Below are 21,330 nucleotides of genomic sequence, written 5' to 3'. Positions count from 1 at the left end.
GTCTGAAGTTCTGACGAAAGATCAATGCTCTCTGATGTTTCAGCCAATGGAACAGCACGAAGGATATTTGTCTGCCATTACAATGCTTTAAGCATTTACATCTTCCAACCCCTCTCGTGCAAACACGATTGTCATTTCCGGGCTTGCAAAATTGCAGGAAACGCTGCTGAATAGGGATGGACCCCGGGTGGCTTAATAACCATGCGAGTATTGTATGGCAGACAGGCGCATAGAAAAATATAAGACAGTGCCTGCTTGGCTGCTTTGTTATATCAATGTGGGCAAACAACTCCAGAGCCGATAAATCAATGGTCACAAAAGTACGGGAGCATCCTCATGTTCTGATGGTACCTTCACACTGTTTGTTTCAGGTGGATTCAATGGTTTTAAAATAGGGTCATGCTTTTGTTCGTTTGAGTGGATTGCCTTTCAAAACCTCTATTCGATGTATGAACGCATGCCATTGATGAATGCAATCCTCACTTGACAGTCACAAAATGATGTATATCAGTAGTTATCTGTCTTCTTTTTCTTCCAAGGGACATGGAGGGTTCAGCAGCAGATGATGTATACCTGCCCACTGACAGCATCCGATTGCGTACATCAAGGAGCATCAGATTAGAAAAACTTACCAAGTCTGCAATTTTCTGCTGATCCAGTCTTTGATAGGTGTGTAATCCTATGCTGCTCCAGCCCCCAGGTGGCCAATTGTCTCTACATTCCAGGTTGCTGAATGATTGGGCTCATTGCCATACAGACGGCACATTACAACAGATCGATGCTCACCCAAATTTTTGTCTTCAAGGTGGTATTCACATAGCTCCTTACCCTGAAAATAACCAAGAACATTTTTTATTTGCAATGGTCTATGCTGTGCATGCATCCATGTGTTCCTCAGAGCACCAGGAACAAGTTGCATTCAGGGCAGGCAGTATTGTACATCAGGGTCGGAGGGGGGGGGGGAGAGAGAGAGAGAGAGAGAAAGAGAGAGAGAGAGAGAGAGAGAGAGAGAGAGAGAGAGAGAGAGAGAGATGTACCGTTGTTTCATTAACAAGCTGGACAAATGGAAGGCATATGTCCCTTAGTTTAACTCCCATCCAGCCACTCATTGTGAAATACATCTCTTTGACACCAGCATCGAGCTTGTTTAGATTGATTGTTATTCGATGTATTCCCTGATTTTCTGAATAGTCAATAATATCCCCGGAATGTACTATGCCTCGACTAGATCGGTGGCAATAATCAATCACGTTAATGAACCTGTTGCAAAGTCATGAAATATCACACATTTTCTTTCTGCGAAATGAAAAAGTTCTCATATGAATCATAGTGATGAATCTCTGACATCTTGTCAAACCCATACAGCAAGCAGGATGCATCTAGATATTGTACATGGTTTGTATAACGCCACTTCTCGAGCATTCAAACTTTTGTGAATGCACCCAATGAGAGAATCTCTCCCTTCAACAAAATTTTGGACACACCATGCCTGCCATCTCCACAAGGAGCTTGTTAGCTGTGCTTTTTCTCCCATAAATTGACAAGTACAATAGAAAGAACTTAGAATAGCAAAGAAACTGACACTATGTTTGTACCAACTTCTCTGTGCTCTCCATGATAAGATCCATAAGTTGACAAATAACCTTATAGTACCTATGAATAGCAGAAAAGTTGGTATTGTTTCTGTGATATTCTTTTCTTAAGGAATTGATCCAGCTTTGCCTTAGCCATCCAGTCATGTACTCCTTAGATGGAGGCTGAAGACCAATAAACTGCAAATTTGAAAATATTTACATTTATTCGTTCCTGATTGTAGAATTCAAAGGCAATCTGCTTAACAAAGAAGTGGATGTCCTAAATAATACCTTGAAAAATTCAGGCCAACTGTCAACTAGTTCTGCTCCAATAGTCTTGTACTGGCTTCTTCAAGGGAAGTGAAACCATGCCATAGAGAGCACCATAAGCCATTGCTACCTGCACATGCATGTTGAGCTGAGCTGTAAAACAATCTCCCTTTGATACTAGAAATGTTGGACGCTAGAGTATTCTCTGCAAACACTACAAGATATAGGCCTTATGCCGACGTTAAAAGCGACAAAAATACAAATAACAAAATTTGCCCTCGTCGTCGCAAAAAGCGTCGTTATTGGTGATGTCGTAGAACAGTCGTTATCATCGTCGCTATCAGCGTCAGTATTGGCGTCGCATTTACCGACGCTGATAGTGATGCACTACAACAAAAAGGCTCCATAGACGCACTTGTAGACGTAATATTTGAATTGTGTTTAAAAATGTTGAGCACGTTTATTACCGCGTCTACTAGCGCGTCTAAAATTTCGCGTCTACAAGCGCGCTTATAGTGAAAACTACACGTGCATATAGACGCGCATATACACCTGAATATAGATGTTCATATAGACGCACTTATAGATGCGCATATACACGTGCACATAGATGCGATTTCACTTGCAAATTAGACGCAAATATAGACGTGCAAAACAGTGTATGAAAAAAAAAGCCAGAGAGCATGTGGTTGCCATGCTGCCATGCAACCACATGCTCTCTGGCTTTTTTCCCCCAATCAAATTTTGTCTGTTTGGGGAAAACACAAGAACATTATGCAAGAATATTAGCCATACTTCTCATACAATAACAAAACATACCTTATCTATGATATTGAGCCCCTTCTCGTAAAAGTCCATTGCAAAGATCGTGTAGTACCAGTGTGAGAGATAAGTAATTTTACAAGGTAGCTAATACAACAAAAAAAAAGTGATTTTATAAGCTAGGATCCGTTACACTTAAGGTGCCATTGCATTGTAGTGAGTATTTCTATCTACATGTCTATCTGTTTGTCTCTCTCTCTCTCTCTCTCTCTCTCTCTCTCTCTCTCTCTCTCTCTCTCTCTTTCTCTCTCTCTCTCTTTCTCTTTTTGCATATTTTTCATAACAAAGTTGCGTGTCAGGTCCACAAAACTCAAAAAAACCTCAGAGGTGTGGTTGTTTAACGCGAGCACGTCTACAGGCGCGTCTACTCTGTAGATCAGACGCGCTCTTATACGCGCCAGCTCTACAAAACTCAAAAAAACCTAGGAGGTTTCATGGATCTTCAACACTTGCGCATCTACGAGCGCGTCTACTCTATATATCAGATGCACTTGTAAATGCGAATTAGCAATGAAGCACAAAATACAACTAGGAAAAGCAAGCAACAACTAACATACCCAAAGCTAAGAAGGAACCAAAATACAACTCAGAGTAAACAGAGAGAGAGAGAGAGAAGAGAAGGACTCACCTTGAATATTTGTTGTGATGGGCAGCGGCACAACTACAAACTCCTTCTTCTCCTCCATCTCCTTGCTCTTTAGCTATTCTCCTCGTCACAACAAACATACCAAAAGCTAAGAAGGTAGCAAATACAACTCAAAGCAAAGATAGAGAGAGAAAGAGAGAGAGAGGGAGAGAGAGAGAGAGAGAGAGAGAGAGAGAGAGACAAGAAGGACTCACCTTGAATCGGTGTTGTAATGGGCGGCGATAGGGCTACAAACTCCTTCTTCTCCTCCCTCTCCTTCCTCTTTCTTCCTCCTCTCTTTACCCTTTCTTCTTTGCCTCTTCCTTTCTCCTCTCTTTGTGTCGTGCGCCTTTCAAAAAAAAACCCAAAAGAAACGCAAGATGGGACTACTTTGAAAAGAATGACACACCAGCCATATTTTTCAATATTTTTAAAAATTTTAGTACGCGTCTGTGCGCGCATCTGAAAGCGCGTCTATAAGCGCATGTATATAGAGCACGAATTGCGTCTATATACACGCGCTTATAGACGCACTGATATATGCACAGTTAAATGCGCACGACTATGCGCGTGTACCAAGCGCATCTATAACTGTTGCTTGTTGTAGTGAAGGTTTGCGACGAAAATAACAACGCCAATAACGACGCGCGCAGTAAAATTTGCGACACTAATAGCAACGGTAACAGGAAAAAAAAAACTTTTGTGGCAGGGCAGACATATAGCAAAGTGTGCTTTATTAGAGCCATACAAAATAGTTTCTGCACTGTGTACAATGCGCTTGCAAACAAAAACAAAGTATACTGAAATCATAACACTTATACATGAAATAAATACATGATTGCATAATAAGCGATTGGTACAATCATGACAAGATATCACTAATACATATAAAATGTCTACATAGATCAGGCGACCAAAAAATAAAGGTGTGTGAGCTCCAGGGATCCAAGGGCAAGCTACATATCCTCGCCCTCCGAAAGCTCGTCCCGCCGCAAAGGAGCATCGAACGGACTCTGCAAAAAAAGAAATAACAACACATCAGTCCACCATACAATAATGCATTCTAATTAAACATGGTAACTATGGACAAGAAAGATGAGTGACTTACAGGGCCACCGTGTCTATACAATTGGTCGATGAATGAAGTGAGACCATGCATCTCTGCATATCGAGTCTCAAGGCCAGTCGGATCGCGATTTGTAATGGAGTACTACAAAGAAAACAAAATGCTAACTCTTAGAAACATGATTGTCAGTATAAAGGATATTGTAAAAAAATAAACAAGCAAAACAAAAGAAAAACTTACAAAGTCCTCCAAATATGTCCTGTGGCCACCACTCCCAAGATGATGGACCACTCCAGCCTCGAGTCGTGCCCTCGCCGCCTCGCGCTGCTGACTCCAACGTCTTGGAGAATCTGTAGCCTCCTCCCTCAGTCGGCGCCAGTCGTATGCATCTAACCACTCAGGCTTTGCAGTCCCACTCTTGATTGCCTTGCATGCATCGGCGGATCGTCTGTGTGACATATATGCACGCATTCAATCCATCATCCAGCCCATAGAAAATCTATCTACTGAGGCTGGAACCGGAAACTCCTCATGTAAGGATGCTACTATGTAGTCCTTGCTCCCCTCCGGTATGTTCTTCCAATGATCTAAGATGTTGTGCCGAAAAACTTGTTGGCACAACTCTCTCATGCGAGCCACTACCCTCCCCCCTCATCATTCATGATGATGGCTCCTGAACTATCATCGACTAGATATCCATATCCCCCTGGGATCTGCCTAAGATGGGTCCTCTCCCATCTGCGTCCACGCTCCTGGGTATATCCAGGAGACCCCTGTGCATTCGGTATACTGACCGGGGTAATATCTCTCGGAGTGGCACCCATAGGGGTGCCACCTGCTGACGGCCGGAGTAACTGGAGTAGACATACCCACAGGTGTGACAAATCCTGGAGGTGACGCAACTCTAGCTGAACGACGAGACGGGGACACCGCGTCCGTGCCTCCAGAGCATTCACCTGAGCCTGAACCATGCTCCTTGGAACCGGCACGAGAGCGAGGAGTCACACCTGTATCCCGTATCGACCGCGGGTTCACTGCATCCATATCTCTGTAGCATCCCTCTGACCCTGAAGCACTCCCTCCCTTTGGTCCAAGTCTGGAGCGTCGAGCTCGTCTGCTCGAAGCTGAAGCATCCGATCGCGTTGAAGTAGATCTAGCAGAGCGCCCTGACAAAGACCAAGACAGCTCTTGGTCTGCCATATCTCTGAATCTCGCGATCTAGTCTGGACATGCGTGTGAAGATATCCTGTAACTCCTCATCGCTCATCCCTCGACTCATCCATTAAATGTCACCTGCACAAACAAAAAATGATGTTAGAATAATCAATTTAAATCATACAAAGCACAGTAATATAGATACTAAAAAAAAGATCTTACTTAAAATGCATATCTTATGTATCCTTATAAGCGATTGGTCAACGAATTATCCAAGTATGGTCCAAGTATGAAGTATCCTATGGTCCCATGTCAATCTCCTGACACAACTCCGCATACACTGGAAGGTTGATAAACATGTCACCACAAAAGAATGAGTCCACCTCGTTCTCAAAGAATTCTTGGACTCCTGTATTTCCATTATTGTTAGCCGATTCTAGCTCCAAGATTTCGGTGGCCTCCACACCTTGCAATATCAACCCCTCTATTTGCATATTATCTTCATTTATGCTCGAAACATTGCTTTGATCATATACTCTTGCACTTCGGGAAGTTGAAGGTATAACATACCACCATCGAGGTTGTCGGGGATTTGGATAGAAGATTACCTGTTCACAAATACGTACAAGAGAGTTTAAACCATTGTGACATAAACCATGTCGTAATACAATTAACAAACAAATGAGTCCATGCACCTGTTCACAATGGGCCAGCAACACAAAGGTATCACGCAAATCCGTCCATTTTTTTTCGGAATCTATTTCGAGAAATCCAGATGGACCTCATCGAATTGTTGCTCCAGCTCCTTCAAGTATCACTTTAAACCACTGCACATCGAATAATATCATGGAGAAGCTACGGTAATCCATCGTAACAATACTTTGCAAGTTTCCAAAATACTCAATCTCATCCACAACCGTATTGTCGCCGGCTCTCTTGCTTGAACCTTGCCATGATACCACAGTCCATTGTGGAGTGCATTTTGTCAATACGCTCCACGTGAAAATGCCGTCCGCGCGATTACGCTGCACTATATATTTTGTACTGTACATTGAAACACTCAAATTAGATGTCGCATATAAAATTTAGATACGACAAATCCTAAACACCTCATTACCTTTGGACTACATCCCCTCGAGAATTCCCACTCTTCCATTGAGACCTCCGTCCCTTCGTGAGACGCTGTGGTCAAAGCTCCATGCAACTATCGTGTTGACATGAACCGCGGCATCTCCTCCACGCCCTCGGGATATCGAATCGATCGATGACGCGTATTATATCGGAATTCAGCTCGCGCTTCCTCTCGATCTTGCCTAGCGATCTAGTGCTTGGCGAGCTATGTCTCCATAGAGATATGGTGCAACATACAAAAGCAATTCACCTTCTCCTCCATTGAGGCATCCATTCTTTTTTCTACCCTATTTTCAACCACCACATCTCCAGTCAATCTATCATCGTCCTTCAGTGACCATAGCATTTCGTTGTCTAGATCCACCATTGGTAGCCATTGTGAAATATGCACTAGCGCCTCAGACAACAACCAACCTTCAGTCATGCTACCTTCTAGCCGAGCTCGTTGTCACACAAAGCCTTTCAGGGTTTTCATGAAGCGCTCCAAGAAGAACATCCATCGCGTATGGACAAGTCCAGCAATCTCCACTTCATCTACAATATGCACAAGAAGGTGGATTTGTATCGTGAGCATGCTGGTGGGTAGGTATTTCTCAAAGAGACAGACCGTCTCCACTGCTCCCCGCCTCGCGGATTCAATAGAGGACGTCTTAATCTCATTCTGTGAGATCCATGGTACAAAGCCGACAACCTGTAAATGGCCCCGCATATTTTTGGAGTAAGACATCCTGTGATCGCGATCGGTAGTACAAACTGCCACAAATGAGAAAGAATTATGAATAATGGCTACACTCCAAATAGCAAAATGCGTACACCAATTACAATTCATTCGTAGTATAAACCTGACATATCTTATGCCAGTCATGGGATTTTAGCCCTGATAATTGGTCGTCTTTAGAAAATGCAGACGTGAGAGAACGCATCATACCTGTCGGAGTCTGGATAGACTTGACTACTTACTTCACAATGCGCTCTTCTTTAGTGGACAAAACCCAAGGAGTGCGAGGTAGCTGCACGCGACCATCAGCACTCGACTGCGACCAAAGCGCCTCCATCTTACCCACCTCCTTCAAATCCATTCGTGCCCCTATAGTGTCTCTCTTTCCTGTGATGTGGTCCCATAGCAAGCTGCCCACATTCTTGAAAATATGCATGGGATCCAACAAGTGGTTGACTTGTAAGTGGGTCCAATATGGCAACTCGTAGAAAACTGAGAACCGCCGCATTCTGTTTGGATGTGATTCTGCGTGGACCATTTTGAGCTCGTACCAGCTTGCGGCATTCATATGTGTTGGAGGTCGTCCAAGAAAACCTTCCCTGAGTTCATGATCCTTTGGCAAGAAAGAAACGTGTCCTTGATATACCATCTTCTTCATGGTTCGTGACCTTCGGGAGTCTAACTGTGGCCTGCACAATGGACATGCATGATAACCTGAGATAACCAGACCTGTTCCAACACCATGACCCAGTGAATACAAGCTTGAACAAGATAAAATATACATATTACCAATGAGAACGGAGGCCTGTTTACCTGAGCACTCTCCGAATCCCGGAAAGTCATGCATCATCCACATGAGAATGGCTCGAATATTGGCTGACCACCGACCATCGTGCATGCTCATATCTTGCACGGTGACCCCCTCCTCCCATAAAATCTTAAGCTCATCGACTAATGGACGAAGATACACGTCCATATTTTTGACTTTGTAGCGGCCGGGGACGAGTAAGCTAAGGATGAGATGTCCTTTCTTCGTAGAAAGCCATGAAGGGATATTGTAGTTGACAAGGACTATCGGCCACACACTGTAAGAAGTTGAGCACAGACCGAATGGGTTCACGCCATCCATTGCAAGACTAAGCCGAAGATTCCTTGGCTCTCGGGCAAAGCCTGGGAAGGTAGAGTCAATGTGGCTCCATGCGCGTGAATCCACTGATATTCATTGAACTCCATCCGTGGACCTATTCTACGCATGCCACGTTGTCAAGCTCGCCATGCTGGACGTACGAAACATGTGGTTTATGCGGGGGATAAGCGAAAAGTGTCTGAGAACTTTTTGAGGGATGGTTTTGTAACGTGTCCACTTGTTCCCTTCAGGACACGTCTTAGTAGTCCATCGGAAAGGAGGTCTAGAAAGCTCCACCCGGCACTCCCATGGAATGTTACGGGGTTTCTGACCTAGGACTTTCCGCGTCTGCTACATAGCGGAAGTATTCTGGACATTCCCACTTAGGACAGACCACAATCAGGGTTTTCCCTAATGGTTATCTCCTAAACGGCAACTAGCGTCGAACCCCGACGAGCAAACTACTTTACGCATAAATGCTAGGGCCGAAGTAGATTCACGCTGCACTTGGTTCAAGGAGAATGGGAAACGAGAGGGATGCAAGGCTCGACCTCTCTGCCATAAGGCATAGTCCCATTCCGTTTCCCTAAAACAGCATAAAGCGGGATTATTATAGCCTAGACGCTAGGTCGACGCTCTTGTTATTCATTTCCTTTGAGAATATCTCCTTGCTGTCCATTATGATTGAGAAAAGTTCCCGGCCAACCGGGACCACCCATCCGTAGGATGGACCCATGGCCACATCCACCGCACTTTCCTCAGGCTATTTTAGTTGTCTAATTACCTACCACATTTAGTTGGACATGCATCAAGCAGCTTCCTTAATTAGCCCATTAGACACCAGTTCCTTCACGTAATCTTAGCACTTGACATAGAAAAGCAGTGTCAAACAAGTTCCTTTTCAACTAGTTATCATATTTATCTTTAGAATACATTCATAAAGTCCAGCTCGTAGGCTTACCCATAATCCGCCCGAAGGCTATCCAACAATGCACAGGGATTACTAATCCAAGATTCTGCCCATAGACTAGTATGCGAGTCTCGAGATCCAATCTCAAGTCATGTTGGCCTCTTATGTAGGGCTTGGAAGGCAAGGGATTTATGGCCAGAGCCCCCCTAGGCACCCAAGCGTCCTCCTACTCCAAGTAGCACTCAATGGAGAAACCTCACGCGGTGGGTTCATCCACGTTCCCGGCGCGGCTAACAATCCCCTTGGTTAGGGTCAGGCAGACAGTCGGGGGTAGCTGAGCTTGCCTCTCCCTTCAGGCCTTCAACCTGAAGCATTAGATATCTTTTCATCCTCTAGTTCCTTGAGTAAACAAAGCAAACAGTGCTCTTCAAACTGTTACAAGCACAATTATTTCTAGTGGTCATTATTTGGCCAACTGTTAAGGAGTGAATCCTTCTCTCCGAATGCATCTAGCATTCGATCTGGGATCAATTGTGACTAGGCAAGATCCCCAAGGGTTTGTTTGTTAATCCATTATGTCCTTGGGTTAGGGCCGTACCCTATTAACCCAACTTATCCATTACCTTAGGTTCTATTAACAGTAAATCATGGCGACCATGTTGCTCCAAATTATTGATTGGTCCTTTGCTTCCAAGCAAATACTGAATGCCCTTGTCTTGGCAACTTTTCCCAAGAAAAGGTGATATAACAGGATGACTACTCATCCTCTTGCAAGTGAAGCTTGCGCAAGAATCTGCCAATCTCATTCCAAGGAATTGGCCATTCTCTTGTGATCAAACCACAAGATCATGCGACGTTGCAACTTATTGCACAAGTGTCGCATCTATTCCATGGGATCATTTCATCCATCGAACGGCGTCTTCTGGTCATGGAATCATGATTAGATAAGAAGCAGGGTTTAGGGTGTCTTCTTATCCAACCCATTCCCAATTGTACTTGTCCGACAATGTTCGGACCTAGGGTTCCAACTCAATCCAAGTTTCAACATTTGATTGAGTGATCCTTAGGGTAGAAACCCTAGATCATTTCTTGCAAGTACGTCGAATTGTCCCTACATTCCCTGAATGTGGGCAAGACCTCAGGGTATGAGGGTTTCGACTTGGCAACAAGTGCGACTAGCTCAAGTCCTTAACATGCTAAAACCTAGTTAGCACTTGGGGTATAATGTATCGATTTAACCATCCTATGCGAATCCTTTGCGGTTTAGGTGTTTTAGGTAATTCCAGTTTACTTGTCTTACGACAAGGATGGCCATTCCTAAATATGTTATCTTGATCAAAAGGGAAAAAAACTAGTTGCATTACGATACAATTTCTAGAAAGCACACAATTCATTGCCTCTACGTATGATTAGATTCACAACCCTAACTTTTCTTGTTAAGACCAAAGCACATGTTAAATTTTGGCATAACTTCCATTGATGCATTCACGATTCCTGCCACTAAACTTTTAAGATTTTACGCTTAAATGAACCATGCAGCCTTTCCCCAAGTGTACCCTTGATGGATGAAATTATTCGTACGATGAATGTGCAATATACAACCTTTCGTAGTTAGATGAGATTCATGCTAATTGAAGCTAGAGTTAACCTATTTCATGTAGCCCTTAGAATCTTTCCCATGCTTTGCACTTTGCTACAGTTGATAACGACTTACTTAATGAATCATTACGAAGAAGGTTCGTCTAAAAATGTGACATGCAATTTAATCTTTCCATGCATAATCAAGGGTGTACTATAATAATTTCGACTTTGTAATGCTAGTCATTAGTTATTCTAGACTCGTCTCTTTGCAATGCACAAAAGGCAACTTGCTAATAAGGTACTAAAATGCATAGACACCTTATGTTCCTTTTTTGTTCATTCCATTGAAAATGCAAACGACCAGCTTTGTATCGTGAATTACTTTAAATAATTTCAACTAGCCAATTTATTTCAATCACATTTAGCTAGGTGGATTTGACAAGCATAACTGCATCCTAATTCCATGAATTAACCATGCATAGTTGCAATACTTCTACGTAAAAAAATTTTAAAAAAGAAGAAAACTTGGACTTGTGGGCTCGGTGAAATATCCACATGAATATTAGGAGATGATCCTCCTGCGGTTGCACCTCGTGACTTTTTAGGGGCCATCATGAATTCGACCTCTGGTTTGCCTTCGCAGATTTGAATTACTTGCCTTTGTTTGCAGTCTTATGATCTTTACCCATCTCCCTCGTACACGGAGATTCTCTTTTGAAGTACGGATCCTTGACCGAAGTACCGACTTGAAGGTCTTAGGATTCGGAGCTTGGGCCTTCTTTCTTTCGGGAAAAGAGGGATTTTGTGAAGGGATCTTGTGAAGGCCTTGCGGAAACGAAGGCTTGAGAGTTATTCTTCTCCTTGAAATTCCGGCTAGGAATGGTTTTATGGGGCCTTGCGGAAATGGGGATTTATGAACTTCTCCTTCCTCATAAAAATTCCGGGGGTAAAGATCTTGTGGAAAGGGGTTTAAGGAAACCCTCTTCTTCTCTACGAGACCTGGGGGGGAAAATTAGGGATGGGCTTATGGGGGAAATCGAGTGGGAAGAGGCTTAGAGAAACCCCTCTTCTTCTTTACAAAGAACCGGCCTTAGGGCCTTTTGGGAAATTTGGTAGGAAGGCCTTATAGGCTTCCTCTTCGAAACCCGGGGGGGAAAGATGATCTAGTGGGAAGGGCCTTGTCGCCTCCTTTTCTTCAAAATCTCAGGATGGGCTTATTGTGTGATTTGGTAGGAAGGGGTGTAATGGAAGCCCCTTAGAAGCTTCCAAATAAGAAGCTTCTAGCTTCAGATCACGGTTAGCAGCGTGGTATTACCATGTGGGTTGAAATGACGGCAATCGGCCGGATGGGAAAGGGTGGACTTTAACTTGGGATTGTGGCGGCATGGGAGCCTATGGCTCAGCTGGCAGCTTTCCACGATGGCAGTGGCGGCCTCAGTCACAGGCAGCGCGGTAGACTTACGCAGCTCCTCCACCCCATGCAGCTTTGACGTCTCCTCCAGCCTCCTCTATCTTCCTCCCCTTAGAGGGGTGTATTTATAGGACAAGGGGGGAGAGGGAACCTCCCTCCCACGTGGCCCCCTTGCATGGCATTCTTCCCTTCCCCCTTCCAAATGCAGCTCTACTAGGCCATCTCTCCACACTCCCTCTCCTCCAATCGTGCATCGGCTAGGGGAGAAGGAAATCAATTAAAAAATTTTGAATTTTAATTCCATCATTATCCTCTTAACCTCCTCCCAAGAGGATGTTTCCCCGCAGAAGATGCGGTTTTTCATTCTCGGTCCCGACTTACCAATGCGGAGTACTCGATTTCTCGCATACGGTTATAGATCAACTGCCAGCACTGGTGATAATCTTTTCACGATTTTACGGTGCGCCGAAGGTTGGTCTAGTAATATTTTTATTCAAACGGGAATATTATAGGTTTGCTCTTGCAAGTCCTGTCGATACTTGTGAGCACCACACTTTGGACATGTCTCCATAGTCTCGTATTCTCCTTGAAATAGTATGCAATCATTGATACATGCATGGATGTTGTTGTAGTCCATGCCAAACTTTCATAAAACATGTCGTGCATCATCATGAGACTCAGGCATGGTATTTGCAGGTGGTAATATATGATATTTCAATAACCTGAAAAAAATCATAAAAAACTTGAAAAAGCACAAATGTTTTTAATAATAGTGCTGAAAAAAAAATCAACGATGCGTATGTACAAGGTACTTGAACAACTCGATCACACTCGTATCACTCCACCCGTATTTTGCTTGCACACTTAAGAGTGCAAGTAGTGTCTTCAGGTGAGATACTCGGCACCCATCATATAATGGTATGGATGCTTCCTCTCTAAGCAGATCAGAAGTCTCAATATCCATGGGAATCAATGCATCGATCATTGCCTCCATCTCAGGCTCCAAGATTGTAGGTAGGTCTGGAAGGTTGCATGTCTTCTTTGGCATTAACGGTATAGATTGGCCTTGCAAGTGGTGGATTGGCTCATGCACTCCATCCATCGCACGCCCATGAACTCTTCTAATTGGCCGCAAAGGGTACACTCCTCCTTGGGATGAGACATCACCTCCGTGGATAGGAAATTTGCCAGCGAGACCCAATCTTATTGTATATGGCATTCAATTAGCTTGTGAGTACAATGCATGATTGATATTAACTTTTCTTACCGTTCGCTGAAAATCCGCAATCGCCTAATCAATGATCTCAGATTGAAACTTGCCAAATCGTCGTATGTGTTCTATAGAAAATCAACATTTTCATCTAATTGCCAGCTTGCATTGAGAGCAAGGACATGGGACACGCTAATTAAGATATGCCTCGCGATCTTGAGCAACAGGACCTTCATCGTTTTCCATTTTGTCTACATTACAACAAACAATTTGTTTTTGCTATCATTCTTTTTTTTCTTAAATTGTTATCCTCTCCTTCCATCTCTCTCTCTTTTTTTACGTTACAACTACGACCACGACCATGACCATGACCATGACCACTACGACCACGACCACTACCACAGCTACGACTACGACCACGACCACAGCTACGACTATGATCTCTAGCTTGATGGTTGCATATATACTACTACTACTCATGGAATAAACCTTAAAATAGTTATTATGCTCAAATATATGCTTGTTAGAGCATAAATTTATTCCTAAGACTATTCTAAGGAAGAAAGAGGGTTAATGATAAAAGAGTGTCCTTCCTTGCAAGTGATTTTATATTATATTTATTAATTAAAATTGATAGTTGAAGATGAGTTTCTTAAGAGATCTTGTGGTGATGTTGTTTCAGTTTTGCGAAGCATATATATGAATGATGCTCTTTTAGTTTTCTGTATTTGTCTTTTTAAGAAGAGATTGATTTTTATGGAATATCCAAAGTTATTTTTTGGGATTATGTTATGAAAAATGAATGTTTTTCATACTGATAGGCTGATTGCCTTCGTTGTATATTTGCGTAGTGGAGGCTAGGACAAGCCCCATGTATGAGAGGTCTCTTTGCAAGAAGAACATTATGCTAGGAGGCACAAGTATGGTAGGGCTCTCTAGCCATATATCCCTTAGGTTTGATGAGGATCAGCCTAACCCCTATGAGCCTAGGATGAGCTTATTGTAAGATCCTATTTACTTTTCTCTCTTTCTCTCCCTCTCTCGTTTCCTCTCCCTCCCTTACCCTGACCCTCTCTTTCTCTCTTTCTGTATTAGGTTTAATGATTTTTCTCTCTTTTTCTCTCTCCTCTCTCTCTCATATTTCTTTTTCTCTCTCCTCTCCATCTCTCATTTCCCTTTCTCTCTTTCTCTCCCTCTCTCATTTTCTCTCCCTCTCTCACCCTCACCCTCTCTTTCTCTATTAGGTTTAATATTTTTTTTTCTCTTTTTCTCTCTCCTCTTCCTCTCTCAATTTTTTCTCTCTCCTCTCCCTCTCTCATTTCCCTTTCTCTCTTTCTCTCTTTCTCTCCCTCTCTCATTTCCTCTCCCTCCCTCACGGTGACCCTCTCTTTCTCTCTTTCCCTATTAGGTTTAATGATTTTTCTCTTTTTCTCTCTCCTCTCTGTCTCTCATTTCTTTTTCTCTCTCCTCTCCCTTTCTCTCTTTCTCTCCCTCTCTCATTTCCTCTCCCTCTCATTTCCCTTTCTTTCTTTCTCTCCCTCTCTCATTTTCTCTCCCTCCCTCACCCTGACCCTCTCTTTCTCTCTTTCCCTATTAGGTTTAATGATTTTTCTATTTTTCTCTCTCCTCTCTCTCTCTCTCTCATTTTTTTCTCTCTCCTCTCCCTCTCTCATTTCCTTTTCTCTCTTTCTCTTCCTCTCTCATTTCCTCCCCCTCTCTCACCCTGACCCTCTCTTTCTCTCTTTCTCTATGAGATTTAATGATTTTTTCCTCTTTTTCTCTCGCCTCTCCCTCTCTGATTTTTTTCTCTCCTCTCCCTCTCTCATTTCTCTCTCTCTTTCTCTCCCTCTCTCATTTCCTCTCCCTCCCTTACCCTGACCCTCTCTTTCTCTCTTTTCCCATTAGGTTTAATGATTTTTCTCTCTTTTTCTCTCTCCTCTCTCTCTCTCTTATTTTTTTCTCTCTCCTCTCCCTCTCTCATTTCGTTTTCTCTCTTCCTCTCCCTCTCTCATTTCCTCTCCCTCTCTCGCCCTCACCCTCACCCACACCCTCTCTTTCTCTCTTTTCCTATTATGTTTAACATCTTCTCTTTTTTTTCTCTCTCCTCTCCCTTTCTCATTTCTTCTCCCTCCCTCTCCCTCTCTCATTTCCCTATTATGTTTTCGTCTCCCCTCCTCTCTCTCTCCCTCTCCCTCTCTCATTTCCTCTCCCTCCCCCTCTCTTTCTCTCTCTCTCCCTCTCCCTCTCCCATTTCCTCCCCCTCTCCCTCTCTCTCTCTTTCTCTCTCCCTCTCTCAGTTCCTCCCTCTCCCTCTCTCATTTCCTCTCCCTCCCTCTCCCTCCCCCTCTCTTTCTCTCTCCCTCCCTCTCCCTCTCTTTCTCTCTCTCTCCCTCCCTCTCCCTCTCCCTTTCCCTCTCCTTCTCTCTCATTTCCTCTCCCTCTCTCAATATACACAAATTATACAAAATAAAAAATAAAAAAGAGAGAGAATACACTCTCCCTCCCTCTCGTTCTCTCATTGCATCCCCCTCCCTCTTCCATTTCCTGCCTCTCCCTCTCTTTCTCTCTCTCTCTCTCTCTCTCTCTCCCTCCCCCTCCCTCTCCCATTTCCTCCCTCTCCCTCTCCCTCTCTTTCTCTCAATATATATACACAAATTATATAAAAAAAAGTAAAAGAGAGAGAGAATGCACTCTCCCTCCCTCTCCCTCTCTCATTTCCTCCCATTCCCTTTCCCTCTCCCTCTCTTTCTCTTTCTCTCCTTCCCTTTCCCTCTCTCATTTCCTCCCCCTCCCTCTCCCTCTCTTTCTCTTTCTCTCCCCCTCTCTTTCTCTTTCTCTCCCTCCCTCTCACTCTATTTCTCTCTCATTTCCTCTCCCTCTCTCAATATACACAAATTAAACCCTGAACAAGTAAAAGAGAGAGAGAATGGACTCACCGTAAAGATTTGCAGGAGGGTTTGGCGGCTCCTCTTCGCGACGGCGGCTCCTCCTCTCCTTCGCGAACGGTGGCGGCACCGGCAAGCCTTCTTCCTCTCCCTCTCTCAGCCTCTATGCAAAACAGTCGCTCTCTCTCTCTCTCTCTCGCTCTCCCTCTCGAAATGTTTTACAAATGCGCGAAATGAAACGCGCTCGGGTTTCCACCCGCTTTTTTTCTCTGTGGGGCATCGCTATTTGCGTCGCTATTAGCATCGCATTTGCAACGCAAATAGCGGCACCGCTATTCCTGTGTCGCTACCCGCAGTCACTATTCGTACGTTTCCTTGTAGTGAAACCTTGTGTAGGGATATATCACGGGGTCTAGAAACTAATTGCAAGAAGCCTCTGTGAAACATGGCCAGGCGCAGCTCAACTTTATGACCATTCCAACTTTCTTTGCAGAAGTTCTTCATCAACTCCTCCACGCTTTGGATTTATTTGGTAACAACAAATATGGGCTGGATGAGTGCATACTTCACCACCCTACAGGATTACATTGTGCTTCATGCTTGACTGCTCTTACTTTGAATTTTGCTGCAATGTCAAATTGGCTCTTGCAGATCCATAGAATGCTTCTATCACTTATCCATGGATGGATTACTTTCAATCAGTTGGTTTCTTTACTTGAACAAACGGTCAACATACTGATAAAATCCCCTAAGCTTGGGCTTTGATCTTTACTTCGAGCTTGCTCAGATCTTATGAAGCCTAAGACCTGCTTCTCCACCTCCTTATCAAAAGGCATAGATTAAAACATGAGAGGGTAAGAGAAATCATGCATTGGTCAATAGAAAATCTGGTTGAGATAGATGTAGAAAAAAACCTTCCATAAGTTGAATTTGTCGCATAGAGCAAGAAATAAATGATGAATCGTACAGAACCCATCAGTAGCTCGTTCACTGATAGCTATACCCTTATTGCATATTAGGACCACCAATGTGTTCAAAAGCTTGGGCATTAAGTTTAGGACCATGTAAGGTTGAAATCCATTTGCCTTTGGCATTGCACTTAGTGCCACACCTGTCTTCCTTAGCAGGGGTAAGGCACATTCGAAGTGATCTTCATTTATATAAAGAGGAATTAGTAACTGAAACTTCTCATTATTTGCTATGGTTTGTACATGTTGATAATAGGTTGTTTATGATCGGAGGTCAAAGCTCACCTACAAGAAGTCCTTAATTAACCTCAATTCACAATCTTACTGCAGAAATTCAAGTTTATTGCTACATACTTCAATGTAATTGACACTTTGGGTGCATGGATTGACAATAAATGTTATAGGATAACCAAGCACATCCTCTTTGTAAGTAACCCTTGAGTGGAAACACTGCAGACTGCCGATTATGTTGCTACTTTCTAGTATGTAGGGATGTTTCCTGGAATTGAGTGGAACATGGAGTTAGGCTTACATCCACTTATGTGGGCTTGCACTTTAGCTCCTACGTAACAAAATTTATAGTCACCAGTCACTCATTGTAGCTGCCTCAAGTGATGTAGCTGGAAACTGACGATGTAATATCTCCTTCCACACAAAGCCATCCTCACAAACCTCGCGCAAACCATGGCACTGCATTTGACCATGAAGAGTCAGGTCTTGATTGAAAGGAATGACACATCATTTGAAATGATTAGCAACACACAATCATTATTAGGACGCAAGAGAAAGATGCTTACTGTCATAGAGAGGGAAGCAAGGTCACTTGTAGCAAGCCTTGCAACAATCATTGTCAAAGCTTCTAGAGGCAGTTTATCCATTACACCCATGGCTTCCTGTGTTGCGTCTTTGCGGGTCAGTGATCCAGATTGCTGCACATCTGTTGCGCTTGTGACAGTTTTGGGCTCCTCCACCTGAGTAAATTGCTGGTTGCTTTGCATCCTTTGGAATCGAGAGTAATGGAGCAACTGCTGCAGCACGCATGCTAGCTTCTATAGCTTGTCGAGCTTCTTTCCGCTTCAAGGTTCTGGCCAGATTTTTCTTTCCACTTCTTGTTAGCCTATTTGACGTTGCCGGATGTGTGCTGCTTTCTTGTGTGGATTCGATCACAGAATCACCCTTGTTTTTACCATTCAAATATGTTTTCACTTGTATTTGCGTGTCCAGAACTTGTTGAGCTCTCCTCAGTGACCAGGCTAAGCTCTTGTAGAGCTAATGATTCATGACTCAACATGGACCCAGGCTGCAGTCCTTGTTGAGGATACTTGGATCGCCTTTTATGTACCACCAGTTCCCATCCACCTTGATCAGAATCTATTTCTTTGTCGATCTTTGGAGATGGTTCAGAGCATCCACCTTCAGAACTGACTTTTCTGTTCAGAGCTTGGCTTTGCATGAGTTCTGCTCACCTCATGCCATACATGCAAAGGCTCAGGTTGCTTCTTAAGAGATTGGAGAATCCAGGATATCACAGGCCTTGACACACGATTCCTTTGTCTTTGTTTCAATGCCGCTTGGAATGCATCCTCTGAATGGAAAGGAGGGAAAGGCTTGGTGCCCTCATGGGGGCATGCAGAGCACCTAAAATCATTAGCAAGTTGTATTGATGTATCTCTGTCCACCTACAGATATGCTCAACAAGCCTTGGGAGGTAGCCAACAACAGTGCAGCACTGTGCATGGATGTGGCCCTCTGGTTTTTCTTATTCAACATCTGCCCTACTTTGTCATGCTATAAAAGCTTTGCAGAACCAGGAGGTCCACAAGGTATGGATATGATTGTGGTCTGTTTAAATGAAGTACTGCCCTATACCACAAGAAGTTTTAGGCAAATTCCCACTATAATTCCCACATTGTGAATTATGACAACAACAAGAGCTTTTGCAAGGGAGGGACAGCATATGTAGCCAGGTGCAGTTGGTAGCAGGGCGCTGCCAAGGGCAGCCCCCCTGCTACCCCCAACCGCACCTAGCTAGGTGGTGGTGCCTGCTGAACAGAAGGTCATGGTGTTGGGTATTATAGGAGGAAAAAAGGGGAAAGGCCCAGGCTTTCTCCACATGGGAAAATGCAAAACTGCTAGTGTTCATACACGAGGACAAATTACAAGCTCTAAATGATGTGGTAACTCTGACCAAATTCCAGTAGAGCCTTATACAGAGTACCCATGTCAATGCTTTAAAAGAATCACGATGCAGGAGATTCAAGCTGTTATTGCTTGCTATCTAATGATTCCCAAAGAAGTGGATTTGGGAGCCGGATTGGAGCCCTTACTCTGTGATTGTTGTGTAACAAGTCCTTGCACACTACAAGGAAACACAAGAATAGCGACGGCGGGTAGCGACGCAGGAATAGCGGCGTCGCTATTTGCGTCGCAAATGTGACGCTAATAGCGACGCCCCACAGAGAAAAAAAGCGGGCCGAAACTCGAGCGCGTTTCATTTTGCGCATTCGTGAAACATTTCGAGAGGGATAGTGAGAGAGAGAGTGACCGTTTTGCATAGAGGGTGAGAGAGGGAGAGGAAGAAGGCTTGCCGCCGCCGCCACTACTGCCGCCATCGCTGTTCGCAAAGGAAAGGAGGAGCCACCGACGCGAAGAGGAGCCGCCAAACCCTCTTGTAAATCTTTACGATGAGTCCATTCTCTCTCTCTTTTACTTGTTTAGGGTTTAATTTGTGTATATTGAGAGATGGAGAGGAAATGAGAGAGAAAGAGAGAGAGAGGGAGAGGGAGGGAGAGAAAGAGAAAGAGAGGGGGAGAGAAAGAGAAAGAGAAAGAGAGGGAGGGGGAGGGGGAGGAAATGAGAAAGGGAGAGGGAGGGAGAGAAAGAGAAAGGGAGGGAGAGGGAGAGGGAGGGAGAGTCCATTCTCTCTCTCTTTTACTTTTTTTAATATAATTTGTGTATATATATTGAGAGAGGGAGAGGAAATGAGAGAGAAAGAGAGGGAGAGGGAGAGGGAGGGAGAGAAAGAGAAAGAGAAAGAGAGGGGGAGAGAAAGAGAAAGAGAGGGAGAGGGAGGGGGAGGAAATGAGAGAGGGAGAGGGAGGGAGAGAAAGAGAAAGAGAGGGAGAGGGAGGGAGAGTGCATTCTCTCTCTCTTTTACTTTTTTTATATAATTTGTGTATATATATTGAGAGAAAGAGAGGGAGAGGGAGAGGGAGTAAATGGAAGAGGGAGGGGGAGGGAGGGAGAGAGAGAGAAAGAGAGGGAGAGAGAGAGGGAGGAAATGGAAGAGGGAGGGGGATGAAATGAGAGAACGAGAGGGAGGGAGAGTGTATTCTCTCTCTTTTTTTTTGTATAATTTGTGTATATTGAGAGAGGGAGAGGAAATGAGAGAGAAGGAGAGGGAGAGGGAGGAAATGAGAAAGGGAGAGGGAGGGAGAGAGAGAGAGAGAGAAAGAGAGGGAAATTAAAGAGAGGAAGAGGGAGGGTGAGGAAATGAGAGAGGGAGAGGGAGGGAGGGAGAGGAAATGAGGGAGGGAGGGTGAGGAAATGAGAGAGGGAGAGGGAGAGGGAGAGGGGGGAAAGACGAAAGCATAATAGGGAAATGAGAGAGGGAGAGGGAGGGAAAAGAAATGAGAGAAGGAGAGGAAGAGAGCAAAAGGAAATGAGAGAGGGAGAGGAGAGAGAAAAAGAAATGAGAGAGAGGGGAGAGAAAAAGAGAAAAATCATTAAACCTAATGGGGAAAGAGAGAAAGAGAGGGTCAGGATGAGGGAGGGAGAGGAAATGAGAGAGGGAGAGAAAGAGAGAAAGGGAAATGAGAGAGGGAGAGAAGAGAGAAGAAAATGAGAGAGGGAGAGGAGAGAGAAAAAGAGAAAAAAAT

General features: G+C 44.0%; 1 pseudogene; it reads right to left on the bottom strand.

The window, feature by feature from the left end:
• Nucleotides 1-628: 628 nt before the first annotated feature.
• On the bottom strand, nt 629-18,905 carry LOC148040653 (uncharacterized; annotated as a pseudogene).
• Between the last annotated feature and the right edge of the window lie 2,425 nt (nt 18,906-21,330).

This window comes from Lygodium microphyllum, chromosome 2, assembly GCF_053477565.2.
Source record: "Lygodium microphyllum isolate KBCC chromosome 2, Lygodium_microphyllum_v1.1.10, whole genome shotgun sequence".
Classification (NCBI taxonomy): Eukaryota; Viridiplantae; Streptophyta; class Polypodiopsida; order Schizaeales; family Lygodiaceae; genus Lygodium; species Lygodium microphyllum.
The sequence above is the reverse complement of the archived record's forward strand: the minus strand, read 5'-3'. Positions and strand labels throughout refer to the sequence as shown.